The 18,141-nt window shown below is 39.8% G+C and overlaps 1 protein-coding gene across 3 annotated transcripts in view; it reads left to right on the forward strand.

Annotated features, from left to right (window-relative positions):
* Positions 1–257: 257 nt before the first annotated feature.
* LOC140199564 (RNA-binding Raly-like protein) overlaps positions 258–18,141 on the forward strand; it is a 1,057,088-nt gene continuing 1,039,204 nt past the window's right edge. For all 3 annotated transcript variants that reach the window (XM_072261891.1, XM_072261979.1, XM_072262074.1), the window contains exon 1: positions 258–406. The gene's annotated coding sequence lies outside the window, so the exon portion shown is untranslated. The remainder of the gene's footprint in view (positions 407–18,141) is intronic.

Genomic DNA, 18,141 nt, shown 5'->3' on the forward strand with positions numbered 1-18,141 from the left:
GAAGGTGAGATGAGTTGCAGATGATCTGTCTTCCCCACCTTCCCCTAGATAACGCGCTGCCCCACTGCCTCCCTCTAACCCAGCGGACTGCACCACATGATTCTGAGGGATGCGCAGCCCGGTCTCCAGGAGATGCGCCGATTGCAGCGGCGGCTGCGAGAGCAAGCGGATGTAAAACGCTTGAGCGAAACGTGAAAACGGCTCGACGGACTGGGTGCAGAGCAGATAAATGAAGACGAGCGTTGGTTTTGGGGGGATTTGTGGCCGTGCCATCCATTGAGCGTTGCCGGCAGCGGGTTCTCGCATCACGTGCCTTTGCCTGAAGCAGAGGGAGGGCGCTTCATTACTTCTTCCACCGCCATATTACAAACTTCGCTATTTTTCTCTCTTGAATTTTTCGCGCTTGGTGAGTAGGTTTTTTTTCTATCTGGATTTTTTCAGTGCTTTTTGTCATTTTAATTCTTTTTTTAAAAGAATCTTTTTAAAGAAAATCGAGCCCAAGAAGCATGGTTTATAAATTCTATTCTGCAGAATAAGTTCTTGCATGCTGTAGAGTGAGAAGTCAGTGACGGCATTGGCAAAAGGAACTGGCTCTATGTGTATATTTTGTAATTTCTTTTTTGTTATTGTCGCCAGTCAAAAATATTTTTAACACGCATGCATAGCCGTATTTTTTAAAGACAATTCTACTATTGTGCTCATTCTATTTGCAAAGCGTTATTAGTGTATTTTTCCATATCGATATTGACACAACCTGTGTGCTTCGCTTGGTTGAGCTGAAGTGACAAGCCACAAAAAGCACGACCTGATGCAAGTTTTCATTGTCAACAAAAGTGTTTTGCAGACTTTTCTATATTTTTTAACAAAAAACTTTTCTTGCAGGTTGTTGCTAAAGCACTTTTTTCTTGAAGTCCAGTCCTTTCCCTAAATGCGTCCATTATTTCATACGGTTGCTTTTTAAAAATTAAACCAAAGAAAGAACAAATTTTGATTTCAGTTGTTAAACTTTTTTTTAAATCAGTAATACCCAAAACAAAGTTGTGGATGGCTGTGGAAGGTTTCGGGGGGAAAGTTAAGTGCGTTACTGGTTATATTGTGACAAAGGCACATCAGTTCTTCATGGCCAATATAATGTAACCCTGTCACTGTCAGAAAAGATGGGAATAAAATGTTGACAAATAAAGTAAATAACGTGTGTTTCATTTAATGATTTCCTCCGGGTAGTCTGCCTAACGTGTCCATTGCGCTGTAGAGTGTCGTGTTATTTCCGTATTTGCGGCATTGCTGCCGAATATTCATTGTGTTTTCATAAACTGCGTCCATGGGAACTTGTGAGATGCTTTCCGATGAAGAGCTTCTGACAACAGTATGGGAGAATCACTGTAAACGGTGCCGCTGCGATGTAAGTACCGTAACTGTAGTCTGCCGGCCAAAATGACAGTGACACATGGCGATGCTTGACTTTACCTATATGTGTGTTCGGACGAGAGCCCGTCATCTACAGGAATTGCACGTTTCCATTTTTATCACAAATGATTTCATTGGAAGCAGTGCCGTTCATTGGGTGTTCGGAAGACAGTTTGCCAGTTATTGAGTAAAGCGTATCTATTGAAGAACTCTCTTGTCCTGAATTCGATCGTTGTGAGGAATGAGGGCGGCAGGTAAATAGATAATGTCATTTATTAATGCAGAAGTTTGGGAAGTTCTAGCCAAATTCAATATTGTGCAAGCAAGGCGACTGACAAGCATTCTTATCTGTGTGACCAGGATCTGACAAAGCAGTTCACATCTCCAAAAGGTTCTCAGTGAAAGGGAAAACGCTTCCTACTGGTTTTGAGAAACAACATGTTGTAGAATTTGGATCTTGTTATATTTGTCTAGAATGAAAATTGTCCAGATGTATTCTGTTCTTTTATTCAGCAGGTAGCTCTGAAGATTTAATATCAGAGATGCAATTTGCCTTTAAGAACCATTTTCTTTTATTTAATAAGCAATTAACTACTTTAGATTTCTTGACTGGTGAGCCATTTCTTCACTAGTGAACCATTTATGTGTGCTGTTTGTTAAAGGAGCATACATTGCAGTTGTAATAAGACTGCCAAACACAGATTTGAAATACCTTCTGGGAAGGTGCTAACAGTATACCATTGGTTAGAAAGTGTTTGATTATTGAAAGTTCATCATTTTTACTTTTTTCAAACATTATTCGATAGTTATATAGAGTCCTGTTGACTTAATTCATATAATGTTAATAAAGAAAAAATGAATAGAATTTCAACCGTTAATAATTAGCTTAGCAAAGTTGTTATTTCTTCCAGAATACAATTTAATTTGAGGGCAGCCCCTCGTCAATGCACTTCAACATGATTGATGCCTCAAAAGAGAGTCACAAATGCTTTATTATGACATTCATTTAGTACAAAAGCAGAATGGCAGAAATCTGCTTTAAACGTGCTGGAAATACTCTGAATCTTCCATTCAGAACTCAGTTTCCAGCATCCAATGTATTGTATATCATACTGTCTGAATTTATTAAAGCTGCTGAATTTTCTCTTAGCCGAGACACATCTTGGCTGGCAGCTAATAAAGAGCATTTTTAAACCTGATGATGAACAACAATCACATGATATTTGACATTGAAACATTATAGAAAAATATTGACATAGTAGGATGAACCTCAGTTCCCAAAAAATGATTCTGTTGGATGCAAAAAGCTCTGTAGCAGGGGCTAGATTTTCAGATACTCTGTTTTTAATAGAAACAGGGACAGAGTAGGGCATCCCATTCAGATACAGAATGTGTTGGTCTGCTGCCTTCTATTCTTGCCACAAGTGACTGGGTTGCCAGGCCTTAGGAATTCTGGCAGCTGAACACAAAGCAAGAAAGACAAGGTAAGTGACTTTTACAGCACTGCTTTGTAAACCAAGAGAAGAGGAGAGTTTACTTCATGATGACAAATTAGTCAGTAAATACTCATCCTGCTGTATTCTGTTCCCTCTCAAACCACCATCAACAACATCCTCTTCCCCCCCCCTGCCCCCACCCAACATCCCAATCTACGCATCTGCTGTTGTACAATTGGTTCTCCAGTATAGATGTCCCCCTGTTATTCAGGCTGTGAGTGGAATTATATCCAATTTGAATGACCTATATTTAATTTCTGCATGTCATTATGAAAAAATATTGTCTTAATGCTGTTGTACAACCCAAACTCCTTTGTACAAATCAAGGCCTATACAGACTATTCGATTGGTGATGCACTTGAATGATTTATTTCCCCAACCTATTCTCTCCCCCGCCCCATATATTATCATTTATTATTATATATTATCATTTATTTAGAATTCTAGTTATGTAAAGTAGGGGAGCAGTGCATTTATTTAGTTTTGTTATATTGTATTTGCATGATGTTAATTTTTGAATATAGATTTGTATTTTTTGTCATGAAACTGAATACTAGTGATCAGGTTCACAAAAGATGAGTGATATCATTTTGAATGTTGCTGCTGGACATGGAAGTGATAGTAATGAGCAATGAGAATGTTCTGCTTCTGACGATATTAAAATTTTCCATTGAACAAGGTAAAAGGAATTAAGTTTGCTTAAAAATTTCAATCAATGAAATATCACCTTTGTAGTTTGTGTTGAATACCGGTTAAACTGCAGTTGATGGGGCGATGAGGTGTCAAAAGCTAATTTAACCATAACTCAAAAGTGATAAGCAACGCCAGGTAATATAAAAATTAAATAAGTATCAGGAAAAAAAAACTTTGATTCTATTTTGAAGTATTGTTCACCTTTTGTGACTCCATATTGGGATCCAGGTCATCTGAGGCAGGAGTTGATTTCATGCCATAACCAACCTTTTAAAGAACTTCATTACAGTTGATGTAAGTGCCACTGGACAGTAGTTATTGAGGCAGGTCACCTTGCTTCAGGGTACTAGTATAATTGATGCCTTTTTGGGGCAGGTGGGAACATCGGTCTGCAGAGGTAAGAGGTTGAATATGTCCATAAATCCTGCAGCTATTTGGTCCAAACAGGCCGTCAGCACTCGGCCAAGTATTTCCCCTGGACAAGGCAACTTCTGCAGATTTGCCCTCTTGAAGGATGCCAAGGCATCAGTCTCAGCAACTGAGATTACAGTGTCATTTGACGATGGGGTGTGTCAAATTGTTCTATATTGCAGCATACATAGATACCGAGTTCATCCAGCCATGATGGGTTGTTGCCATTTATGTTAGCGGATCTTGCTTTGTAGGAAGTTAAATTATGCAAGCCCTGCCAGGGCAGCCAAGTGACCATTTGTGGTTCCGGTTCAGTCTCAAATTGCCTCTGTTCTCCAGTGGCCTTCCAGAGGTAAATATATGGTATCTAGATTTTCTACATAGCTCTGGGTTGCCAGCCTTAAGTACCACAGATCTGGTCCTCAGCAAATTTTGAATCAGCTCTTGCATCTAGGGCTTCTGTCTGAGGAAGACTCAGAATGTTTTGGTGGGTGCACACTCATCCATGCATGTCCTTGTAAAGTCACTAGTGAAGGCAGTATGTTCATTTAGGTCCAGTGATTAATCCTTGAACATGTCTGGACATAATCCTGAACTCAGTCCTTGGTTTCTGCTGTCTAGCTCTTTGTGGTCTTCTTCACCAGTGCAACCCTCATCGGTCTATATCTGTATGTGGGCAGGAGAAACACAGCAGGGTGGTCAGATTTACAAAAGTGCAGGGGTGGGATGGAGTGGTAGGCATTCTTGGTAGTGGTGGTGTAGCAGTGGTCAAATGCGTTGAGCCCTCTAGTATTGTAGGTCTTGTGTTTTTAGATTAGAAAGCTTTTGACAGGAACAGGCCATTCGGCCCAACAAAGCCTGCCAAATTTCTGATTGCATAGTGTGCTAAAATAACTAACATATTGATAGTAGTCCAACAGAGACTTCGTCAAACAGGGCTGAACAAAGTCAGCTGCCACAACGTAACACATGTTGGGGTATGCTGCTTTGTATTGCATTGTCATAGGCATTGGCGTGACATAGGTACAACGAAAATTTTGTTTTTTGCAGCAGTAGCACAGTATTATCAAACATGGACAAACATAAATTAACATAAAATTTCGGCACTTGGTGAAAATCAAACCATAAAGTAAACTGAAAGAGAGAAAAAATAAAGGAGGTGTTCAGGTTTTTCAGGTCACTTGAATCTGTTTGTAATGGGGAAGAAACTGCTATTGAATCTTAACATGTTGTTCTTAAGTCTCCTGCACTTATCACCTGATGGCAGCAAGAGAAGAGCACATGGTGTGACTGATGAGGGGTTGAGGCGTGATTCCTAGTGATGGATACTGCCTTTTAGAGACATTACTTCTTTAATGATTGAGGTGGGCTGTAATTGATGAAACTAACTGACCCCACCTCTGTCAGTGTATGTGTGGAAACCTGATGTTTTTCTTTAACATTGTTGAGGGGTAGCTTGTGAATGTGTAGTTGGTGAGAGAAAAGTATTGCTCCTTGGGGACAACAGCATAGATGTGAGAGAAATGTCAGTGCTGGTTATCCTTTGCTGTAAGTGAATAGATAACAGAGCTTGGCAAATACCGACTGATATAATGGAGTTCATTGGAGCTGGATGGTGTGGTCACTCACATTAAGTTAAGAAACAAAGGGAAGTTATTGTAGTTACAATCACAAAAGGTATAATTCATGACCATTTTAGTACCATATCAGGGACATAAACCTTTGGGGTACGGGAAGACACAGAGATCTGGGCAAAGTAGTAGGGGGCAGTTGTGTGGGGGCAGGGGATGGTTACCGATCTATTCAGTGTCAAGATTGGAGGCTGAGGACAGCAAATACTATTAGGGTCACAAGATGAGATACACGTGATTGCTAAACTTTGAATCTAATTCTAGATGCTAATATGATGCATGAAGCTGAGTTTCATTTTCTGTACTTCTTGCTTAAAGTGGCATGGCAGTGCAGCAGAGAAGACAAAAAGACACGGTATCAGAATTAGATAGAACCAATACGTCCAATGACCCAGTTTCCATCGTGACTGATGTGTCTGTGAAGTTTCTACATTCTCTATGTGATGCTACATTTTCCCCAGATACAGTTTCCTTTCCCCAGTTTCCTTTCGCATTCTGATAACTTGCCAGCTGGCAGCTTAACTGGCTGCTACAAAGTACCCTGCTGTAAGTATGTGAAGGGAGAATTGTGTTGGGGGGGTAGATTTAATTGGATGTAAGAGAGAATTGATTAGAAGGTGATAGATGAGGGAATCGGATTGTTCTAGTAAGTAGTGCAGACCTAATGTGCCAGATGGCCTCCTATATCAGAAGAAAAAAAAAATCTAAAATGAGCAACTTAAATTATTTTTTTATTCATTTGTTATAGTGGCCAGATCTTGCTGGACACATCCTCCTGCCCAAATTTGTTGCTGGAATTTTACTGGAGAGCTGAGCTCTCTGGGACAAAGTGCATAGCAGAAAGGAGATCACACCTGTGAATTAGAATCAGAATCTGGTTTAATACCGTTGGCATATGTCATGAAATTCATTTATAGTTACTATTATGTATTGCAGTACATTGCAATACATAATAGTAACTATAAATTAGAATAAGAACTACTGTATATATTAAAAAACAAAATTTAATTGGATAAGTAGTGTAAAAAGTGAGGAAAAGGCTGCTGAGGTAACATTCATGATGGCAGAGGGGAATAAACTGTTCTTGAAGCATTGAGTGTGTGTCTTCAGGATCCCGTACTTCTTCCCTGATGGTAGCAGTAAGAGAAGGGCATATCCTGGGTGACAGGGGTCCTTAATAATGGATGCCTCCTTTTTGAGGCATTGCCTTTTAAAGGTATCTTGGATGCTGGAAAGGATGGTGTTCTTGTTGGAGCTGGCTGAGTTTACAACTTTGTGCAGCTTTTTCTGATCCCGTGCAGTGGCCCATCCATTCGAGGTGGTGATGGAACCAGTTAGAATGCTCTCCATGGTACATCTGAAGAAATATGCAAGTGTCTTTGGTGACACACCAATTCTCCTTAAACTCCTAAAGAATTATAGCCACTGTCATGCCTTCTTTCTCTTCATGCATCAATATGTTGGGCCCAGGAATTTGAAACAGCTCACGCTTTCCACCTCTGATCTGTCAATGAGGACTGCAGTGTGTTCCCTTGACTTCCTCATCCTGAAGTCTACATTCAGTTATTCGGTCTTACTGACATTGAGTGCAAGGTTGTTGTTGTGACCCCACTAAACCAGCTGATCCATCTCACTCCTGTATACCTCCTTGTCACCATTGAAAATCTATCAACAATAGTTGTGTCATCAGCAAAGTTAGAGATGGCATTTGAGCTGTGCCTAGCCAGACAATCGTTCTAAAGGTTTTTTTTAAATTATGTGAAACAAAATGCATAAATAATTAAACACTAAAATAATGTAATTTTGTAAAATGTTTTTTTTTGCCTTCCAATCTTTTGTCCTCTAAACCTTATTGAAATGAATGGGGTTTTGAATTTGGCACCATTTATGACAGTTCAAGAGGCATTTCCCCAGAAATCAAACTACAGATGGCAGAAATCTGAAATAATAATAGAAATGTCAGAAACCAGCAGCAGGTCAAGTAGCATTTGTGGAAGGAGAAATAGATTTAATGTTTCAGTTCTGTAGGAGGTGGGGAAGAGAAATTTAATGTACAATTTTCAGTTGCAGAGAAAGTGGAGGTAGTATGTGTAGAACAGCTGGTATTTTGCTGATAGAGTGAAACTAAATAAGTTAACATAGCAGTTACAGTGGCTGCTAGAATCATATTATCACTCTTTGTGTAACGTGTTGCTAATAGCAAAATTGTTAAGTATGCACAGTAGACCAGGCTTACTGACAGAAAAGAAAAACTGAGCCAAACTTAGGACAAGCAGAAATAAACAGTCATTATACAGGTAAAATGAAAGAAAAAGTCAGTTATTTAAATTTGGAAAATTCAATAGTGATAACTATTTTCAACAAAAGACCTGACCAGTTTCGCCCCACCACTACTCTCCTCCATCTAGTGGAACTGGTTCTCAAACTCAACAATTTTCCTTTCAACTCCTCCCACTTTATCCAAAATCACCATGCAGTATGGGCATACACATGACCCCCGGCACTCCTGTGTTTTGTTGGCTATGTGGAACAGACCATGTTCCAAGCCGTCCTTGCTAATGCTCCCCAGATCTTTCTGGGCTACATTGGTGCTGCTTCATGCACCCATGCTGAGCCCATCAATTTCATCAACTTAAGCTTCCAGCTACCACTTTCCCTTAAGTGCACTTTGTCCATTTCTGATGTCTCTCTCCACTTTCTCCATCTTTCTCTTTCTCTGGAGACAAACTGTCTACCAATATCACTTATAAACCTACCGACTTCTATGGTATCTTGACTATACCTCTTCCCACCTTGTCTCCAATAAAAATTCCATTCCCTTCTCTGAGTTCCTTCACCTCCACTGCATTTGTTCCCTGGATGAGGCTTTCCTTTCTAGGAAATAAGAGATTCAGAGAACAGGGTTTCCCTTCCTCCATCATTGATGCTGCACTCACCTGCTTCTCCATTTCCCAGACATCCTGTTTTCTCTGCAACCTCCACCATCTTCAATGGTATCCTACCACCAAACACTTCTTTATCTTCCCGACCACATTCCGCTTTCTGCAGGGGTCACTCCCTCCATGATTCCCTTGTTTATTCATCCCTTCCCACTAATCTCCATTCTGGCATTTATCCCTGCAAGTGGAGAAAGTGCCCCATTGCCCTATTGACCTCCTCCCTCACCTCTATTCAGGGCCCCATAGAGTCCTTCAGGTGAGGCAACATTACACCTGTGAATCTGTTGTATGCTGTGCTCCCAATGCAGTCTCCTCTATATTGGTGAGACTAGATGTAAACTGGAGGTCAAGCACCTTCATCCAGCTGCAAAGGGCAGGATTTCCCAGTGGCCAACCATTTTAATTCCAGTCCCCATTCCCATTCCAACATGTCAGTCCACGGCCTCCTCTTCTGCCCTTTCGGGTGATGTGATGTAATTTTTGAAGCTTGTATTATGCTCATTGGAACAGTGACATAACATTTTTGAAGGAGCCCGTGGTTAACTGAAACCTGGTGGTCACATCAGTGGAGCTCAAATGTTTGTTCTGCAAAATAGCTACCCAACCTGTGTTTGGTGTCTTCAATGTAGACGAGAGAACCTGGTGAACACCAGATGCAGTACACTGGATTGGAAATGCATTTGATCAAAGAGATCTTAGATTAGTTTGAATGTAACAGGTGAAAGCAGAGGTCTTGTCTCTCCTGTATTGCGTATATAAGGGCCAGGAGATAGGAAGTGGTCGGCGATATGGTAGGGTGGCCCAAATGGTCATTGAGTGGGCAATTCCCTGCAAAATGCTGAAAGAGTTTGGGAAGGGAATACATGCCTAGTGGTGGAATCTTGCTGGAGCCGGTGGAAATTGCAAAGGATAATCTGAAGGTGGAGTCTGAAGGATTTGAAGCGGTTTTTGCTCCTTCCTGGAGGAGAGTGAGAATAAAGATGAAATGTAGTCAGTTCCTCACTTAGAGTATTCTGAGCAGTTTTGGGCCCTTTAGAAAGGATGTGCTGAAACTGGAGAGGGTTCAAAGGAGGTTCATGAAAATGATTCCAGGATTAAACAGCTTGTTATATAAAGTGTGTTTGATAGCTCTGGGCCTGTATTCATTGGAATTCAGAAGAATGACGGATGCCCTATTTGAAACCTATCAAATGGAGAAAGGCCTTGATAGAGTGGATGTGGAGAGGATGTGTCTGATGGTCTAAGACTAGAGGACAAAGCAGAATAGAGGGACATCCTTTTAGAATGAAGCTGAGTAGGAACTTCTTCAACAATTTCTTTAGCCAGAGAGTGGTGAATCTGTGGAATTCGTTGCCACAGGCAGCTGTGAAGGCCAAGCCTTTATGTGTATTTAAGGCAGAGGTTGATCGATTCTTGATTGGTCAGGCACGAAGAGATATAGGAGGCTAGGCAGAAGACTGGAGCTGAGAGGAGAAATGGATCAACCTTGATGAAATGATGAAGCAGACTCGATGGGCTAAATGGCCTAATTCTGCTCTTATGTCTTTTGAAATTCTGGCTTTATCCAGTACAGCAGAGGAAAAACCAAGGCCTATGTAGATGGGAGGCACCTGTGAAGAGTCTGCATCTGATCGATTTCTCCCACCTCTGCTCTCATCTTCGCTTTATTGTTTGATCTATTGGGCCTATCAGCCATCTATCCTGGGCCCAACATATTGATATAATTACAAAGAAAGCATGACACCAGCTATATTACATTAGGAGCTGGAGGAGAATTGGTATGTCACAAAGACACGCTCAAATTTCTACGGATGTGCTGTAGCAAGCATTCTAACTAGTTGCATCACTGTCTGGTGTGGAGGGGTCAATGCATAGGTTCAGAAAAAGCTGCAGAAAGTTGTAAACTCAGCTGACTCCATCGTGGGAATTAGCCTCTCCAGCATCAAGTACACTTCCAAAAGGCGATGCCTCAAAAAGGCAGCATCCATCATTAGGGGTCTCCATCACTCAGTACCTGCCCTCTTCTCATTGCTACCATCACGAGGAGGTACATGAGCCTGAAGACACACACGCATTTCAGGAACAGCTTCTTACCCACCGCCATCAGATTGATGAATGGACAGTGAATCCCTGGACACTCAGAGTATTTTCCCTCTCCTTTTGCATTTATTTTATTTAATTTGTATATTTATATTTATTATAATTTTAGTTTTATTATTGTGTATTGAAATGCACTGTTGTTGCAAAACAACAGATTTCATGACTTATGCCAGTGATAGTAAATTTAACTCTGATTCTTGCAGCTTTGCTATTGGGGACACATAACACAAAGAATCATGCTCTGATTCTAACTGACAGTGAGTCACTTGGACTCAGTTTATCGGAGGTATTCACTTTCTGCGGTCATCTCTTGCTCAACTTCTCTGCTACTGAAACTAATTTGCTTTCTCTCTTACCCAGTTTTGACAAGGTTCTTGGGCCTGTAATATTAACCCTTTCTTTTCTATAAATGAACTGAGTTTCACTGATAGATTCCATGTGGGACCTACCACAATTTCAACAGGTGATTGCCGCAATCACAGTTCATACTGCCTCATTCGTTAAAAAATATAAAAACACAAAAGATTCTGCAGATGCTGGAAATCCAGAGTAATACACACAAAATGCTGGAGGAACTCAGCAGGTCAGGCAGCATCTATGAAGAGGAATAAACAGTTGAAGCTTCATACTAAGGCTCTTCATCAGGACTAGAAAAGGAGTTGAAAGAAGCCAGAGTAAGTAGGTGGGCAGGGGAAGAAGTTGAAGCTGACAAGTGATAGTGAAATCAGGTGAGGGAGAAGATGGATGGATGGGCAAGGGAAGATGAAGTAAGAAGCTGGAGAGGTGATGGGTGGAAGAGGTAAAAGATTGAAGAAGGAATCTGATAGGTGAGAACAATGGACCATGGGAGAAAGAAATGAAAGAGGAGAAGGGAAGGATATCTGGTGGTATGTAATTTGACTTCCCAATCCCATTCTGACATGTCATCAAAGGTTGATAGGTTCTTGATTATCAAAGGTCATCAAAGGTTGATAGGTTCTGACATGGCATCAAAGGTTATAGGGAGAAAGCCAGGAACTGGGGTTGAGGAGGAGAAAAAAAAAGTATCAGTCATGATTGAATGGTGGAGCAGACTCAATGGGCCAGATGGCCTAATTCTGCTCCTATGTCTTGTGTCGGTCCACTACTACCGTGATGAGGCCACACTCAGATTGGAGGAGCCACACGTCATATTCCATCTGATCTTAATGATCCTTAACTTACAGTAATTTTCCCCCCTCCCCCTCTCTGTCTTTTTCCATTTTTGTCCTTCTGTCTCCCCTCTTACCCCTTGTCATTTCCACACTTGCTCCCTCTGGTGCCCCACCTTCAGCATTTCGTGTGCGTTGCTCATAATAAAAATCTTGTGTTGAATGACTGGGAATTTAATGAAGATTCAAAGTACATTTATTACCAAAGTATGTATGCAGTATCCATCCTGAAATTCATCTTCCTGCAGAGGGCCACAAGACAAACACCATGGGACCCTTTCAAAGAAAACACCAAACACCCAATGCACAAAAAAGAATAAATTGTGCAAAAGGCAAAAATATGTGTGAGTAACACAGAGAATATTAAACATCAAGCTATAGGGTCCCTGAAACCGTCTAGGAATGTTCAGGTTTATTCAGTTCAATTCAATTTAATGCTCTGTTGTTCACTGACCAGGCCGCAGAGCCAGTCCAGCCTGATCAAAATCATGCAAAGTAGCAATTTAAGAAATGGAGTAATTAGAAATCAGAAACATATATAACATGAACTCAAGGTTCTCTGAAAATGAGTCAAATTCACAATCCATGCTGAACAAACCTTGTCCAAGACTCTAGCACTCCCCTCTGGTTGCAGCGAGCACGAGGGGAAGGGAGACCAATCAAACACAGGTGGATAGCGCTGAACACTCTCTTGGTTTCTGCCCTTATCCTCATTAATTCTCATTGATTACTTTTAATAAGTAATTAAATGTACAAATAGGATATGTTGTTGGAGTTGAGTACATTGTGTTATACAGTAGTGTAACACTGCTCCAATTGGTCTTCAAACTGAGTTCAGGCTGATGAAATAGAAGGTTTCTGTTAATAGCTTGTAAGATTGCAACTTTGGGAAGCTCAGTTCAAACCTAATGAGCTTGAGCTCACAGCACAACATCTTTCTTATTTGGCCATTAGTTTTTAAATTGAAGAGTAAAAGGAAAGCTTGCTGTATTAGCATTGAACTGAGACTGTGATTGACACATTGCTGGGACAGAGGAGTGGGTTCTTTACTTGGTGTGGTATTGCAAGTCTGATGGAAAATGAAAACTTACCTTTATAGTGACAGTTACTTCTGAGAACAAAAGTATCATGTGCTTGAGCTACAACATGAACTCAGTGCATTCGACAACTCAGAGTATAAATAACAATGTAATGTCATTAAATGTACTCTTTAACATAATAGATATATTATGTTCCTGCATTTGATTCTTAAATATGTGAGAGAACAGAAATAATCCAGGATAATATTTAAATCTTAAGTATTGTATCATGATAATTGGTGTTTTATTCTGTTTAAATTTGTGGGGGCAGAAAATAGGAAAAATAGTTACTTGGTAAAATGAAACATAGCCTTTGTCTAGTACAAACTTCAGCAGAGGTAGTAGACTTGCTCGTTGCCTATACAGAGTGGCTATATATTTTCCAGGATTGTCACTGGATTGCCAAAATGCCTTTCAGAAGCTGGCAGCACTCCATGAATCCATGCGATGCAAGAACTGCAATACAAATGGAACCCCTGATGCCGTTTTTATGGAGTGCCACATTAGTGAGAGTTTCCCAATACAAAATGACAACCAAAACAACTGATGCTGAAAATCTGAAATAAAAACTTTTCAGGACCAAAATCCTTTGTCAGAATATTTAGATACTGCCTGACCAGTTGACTTTACCTCGCATTTCCTATCTTTCCTCCCTTCAATACACATCTGGACATATGAGAGGCTCGGAGAATCAGACATTTGTGTGTCACTATAACCTTAGCGCTCAATGTTGACCGTGCTTCACCACCCTCATCCCATCATTCTTCTTAAAACCCCAACAAAACTTGTTTTGTTATTTTAACTGCATATTTTCCCTCCCTATATCATTAATGTTCATTATTTTAGTATTTTTATCATTTTAAAAATATGCAAGTGCTTCATTTATCACTTTCAGTATCCTACCTGCTCTGACCCATTTTTGAGTTGATGTGAGCCAGTTTTTAGATTATATCAATTAACTAAAAAAATTTCCAAATTCAGAAAAAAGTGCTGAAGAATTAATTTAATCTAATTGTTTGAATAAATTCCCCAGTAAAGAAGTATGGAATCGTTGGGCATGTTGTGTTACCTATAGAAATTACTGTGGTGTAATAAATCGTCTGCCTTGCTGCATGGCTTAAGGTCCAATTGTGCTTTGCAAAACTTGAAATGGAAAGATTTAAGTACACATTTGTTAATGAGAATGGGTGTAGCATAAATTAAGGATTAAGAAATTTTGTGATGATATTTTCTTATATTTTAGGATAATGGTTCACCATCAATCTGAAACCAGTAGGCGCCCAGTCATACACATGCTTGTGAAAGCATATTCAGCTAATGTAATGTTTTAAGTGTCTGCTTTCTTAACATATTGAGGTAAAACTTGCTTAAGTGTATAAAGTGCTCAAAAGATCAAATACCAAGCCCGAACATTTTTTTATGCCTTGGTTGGTACAGCACTGTAGCTGCATTCTATGTGATGTTAAGCTAAATAAGGTGTGAGAAGTCTGCACCACACTATATTTCTGAGAATTACCGACATCAGACTGAAGCTATTCATTCATCTTACACTTTTACAAAGATATAATTTCAAAGTAGAATAAATCCTTTGAATATAAGAATTACATATTATTTGCTTAGTCTGCTTTAATTTGTGGATATTGATACAGTTGTCATGGCAACCTTTCTAGAATACATGGTTGGCACATATGGTATACAGTGCCTTGAAAAAATATTCAGCACCAAACCCTTTGTCCATATAAGTGAGTATTACAGCCAGGGATTTTGATCAATTTAATTGAGATTATTTTTTCCACAGTAAAGGACAAAAAAACAGGGTCATCCTGCTTTGCTCAGTACTTAATTGAACTACCTCTCACAGCTACTACAGCCAGTAGTCTTTTTAGATAAATCTCTATTAGCTTTGCACAACACGATGAAGAAAGATTCGCCCATTCCTCCTAACAAAATTGCTCAAGCTGTGCCAGGTTAGTTGAGGAGTAGTAGTGGACATAATCTTGAGCTATTGCCAGAGTTGTTCGATCGGGTTAAGGAAGAGACTCTGACTGGCCTACTCAAGATCATGAATTTTCTTCATTTGAAGCCACTCCATGGTTGCTCTGGCTTTGAGTCTTTGTCCTGCTGAAAGATGAATTTCCTCCCCAGTTTAAGCTTTCTGGCAGAGCTCTCTGTATTTAACAGCATTCCACTTCCCATCAATCCTGACCAGGTTTCCAGCCCCTGCTCCTGAAAAACACCCCCATACCATGCTGCTACCTCCACCATACTTTTCAGAAGGGATGCTGATGCGCAGTATTAGATTTACACCGCACATACCGCTTAATGTTGAGGTCAAAAAGTTCTACCTTAGTCTTATCCAACCACAGGACCTTCTTCCCACATCTTTACAGTATCTTCTAAGTGGTGCTTTGCAAAGCCTTTACAGGCAAGGATATGTTGTCTTTTTAGCCAGGGTTTCTTCCTGGCCACTCTTCCATAAATATTCTTTTTGTGCAAGACCTTAGAGATTGTGGAGCCATAAATTTCATCTTCAGTTGACTTCTGCAGCTTACTCGGAGAGACTGTTGGTGTCACAATAGCCTGTCTTAAAAAAAGGATTTAAAGTACATTTATTATCAAAGTATGTAAAATTATATAACCTTGAGATACACAGGTAGCCACAAAGCAAGAAACCCAAAACAACCCAAATAAAAAAAAAAGGAAGAGTAACACCCAAAGCGCAGAAAGAGTAAAAACACAAATCACTCAAACAATAGAAGCAAGCAACAGCATTTGGAACCACATTGAGTCCATAGCCCTGAATCCCAGAATAGGCCCAAAGCTTTGGTCTCAGTTCTTCGGATTAGCAGGGCAGATCATCCCGAAGCACACAGACGCGAAGCCCAGGAGTCAAAGCAGTCTCACAGCCAAAGTGCCACGGAGACGGGCGTGAACATCGTGGGAGAGCAAACAAAATTTGCCTGACCCTCGCCTCTGGTCCTGACACCCTGCCTTTCCAGTCTATCTGGACTGGCGTTTAAATTGTCCAAACACTGTATCATACCGCTCATTCTTCTCCGGTGACTAAGTTTAGGGTAGTAACCTGACCTAGTCAGTGTGGCTCTTGTTTCATGTTTTTTCTACTTTTTCATGATGGACTGCACTGAGCTCAGAGGTACGTTCAGTGCCTTTGAGATGATGTTGTACCCAGAGCTTCTCTATTATCATTTCTCTGACTTGTCTTGAATGCTCTTTTGTTTTCATTTTGATTTGGTCTGTTGAAAATCACCCATAATGCTGGACCTTACAGAGAAATTCTTATGAATTCATTGAAAAAAGTTGATACTTCAATTTTCTACATCAATAAATTGGGTGAGTGAGTTAGGTAATATACAGTGTTGCACCCGAGGAAAGTTAACATAGTAATTACAAAGGGGATGAATACTTTTTCAGCCTCCCTATTTTCTTTTTTCATTAACTTGTTGACAGGTTTTGAAATTTTTCTTTCAATTTGACATGATGCATAATGTTTTGTAGATTACCTCAAAAATTCTACTTCAATATATCTTAAATTTAGAAAATGAGACTGTGAAATGTGAAAATAGTTGTGGGGGCTGTATATTTTTTCAAGCCACTGTATGAATCTATATAAATGTAGCAAATTCTTATCTGAAAATAGATTTATGAAGATCAGTGTTTCACATTTCTGTTGACAATGCTTTTTCAGAAGCAGCAATATTGATTTTAAGGCATGAAGCTTTTCTATTTTAAGTGGCTTTTTGTAAAGGATTCTACACTAAAACTGATCTTTTTTTTTGAATTTTCACTTGTGTAATTAACATTGCTGAAATGTATTTACCAACAGAAAATTTTCTGGATAAACTTTAATTCTGACCAGTTGTTGCAAACAGAGCTTGGAAATGTTGCACAAGTGTGGAATTGTGAAACTGATTTTTCATGTGGATCAAACTTGTTTATGTTTGTGTTTCATCTCAAATGGCAGCACCCGGGGTGGAGGAGTAAACTCGATCTCTTCATATCAATATTATATAGCATCTGTTTGCATTTGGTCTTTTGATGTAGTTTCCAAATGGAAATTTGTCAAACTTGCACTTTTCCAAATACACCACACTGAGACAGCAGGTAATGAAGCCAACAGAAATGGAAATGCTGGAAGTCTCAAATCTCAATCAGAACATGATGGGTATCCTCGGCAGATTAAGAAGTATCTGTAGAAAGAGAAATAGTGTTGAGGCTTTACCTTGAAAACCCTTCAACCTGAAATTTTAAATGTTTCTCTCCGTCCAACTTGTATTCAGCTGACAATATGGGAAGTGTGTGTTGTTTCAAAGTAATTGGAGTATTTATAATTATGTGAAGAGAAAATTGTGAAGAAAAGTGGATGAAGGGATCTGAAATGGGGTTTGGAACTTCCAAAGAATTGAATTTCAAAGCGAAAGTTTTGGTTAGGAACTCATCTTATTGAATTGCTGCGTGGCTACCTCTCTTGCCTTGATCAAACCCAGAAAATTGAATGTCCACTTTACTTGCCTATTTCTTAATGTGCAGTCAGGGCATCTGGAGGCAGACCTTTAACTCTCCACCAAACTCATCTGAAACTGGAGCTGGCCCTTTTTCATGAAATGCCTGCAAATGCCACTTAGCTTATTTTAGTTTGGCGTTTTTTGTAGTTTTAAAATAGGTGCATACACAGGAAGCAAGAACAAAAGGGAGACTATATATACTGCTTAAATGTGCTGGCTATTAGAGTTTACTTTGACAAATTGCAGAGCAGGAGCTGGTATTTTGTTCTTAAACATTTAGCAGGCTTTTGAATACAGATTGAGAAGCCATTGTTGTAGAGGAAGCAAATGAACAGTAAGGTATAAGCATCTTTAGATTGACTGCTGCAGTGAGAAGAGTCAAAAGACAGAAGCTCCCTTGATACTTTGCCCCACTTCAGTGCATGTATGAGAACTGTATTAGTTCAGTGCAGCAAGGATTTGTATGTGAGAATACTTTTCTCTATCTGAGAGATGGTGGTAGTTTTATAGCCAGTGGTGTGGCAAACACTGCTGGTTAACACTAGGGTGTACTCATCCTTCCATACAGCTTTTGCATGGCACTGTTGTTCTGTACCAGGTGACATTAATCAATACATGTCTGTATCTTTGTGCTTCGTACCAGAGCCTGTGATTTCACCTTCTTGCATACAA

This window comes from Mobula birostris, chromosome 1 (genome assembly GCF_030028105.1).
Source record: "Mobula birostris isolate sMobBir1 chromosome 1, sMobBir1.hap1, whole genome shotgun sequence".
NCBI lineage: Eukaryota > Metazoa > Chordata > Chondrichthyes > Myliobatiformes > Myliobatidae > Mobula > Mobula birostris.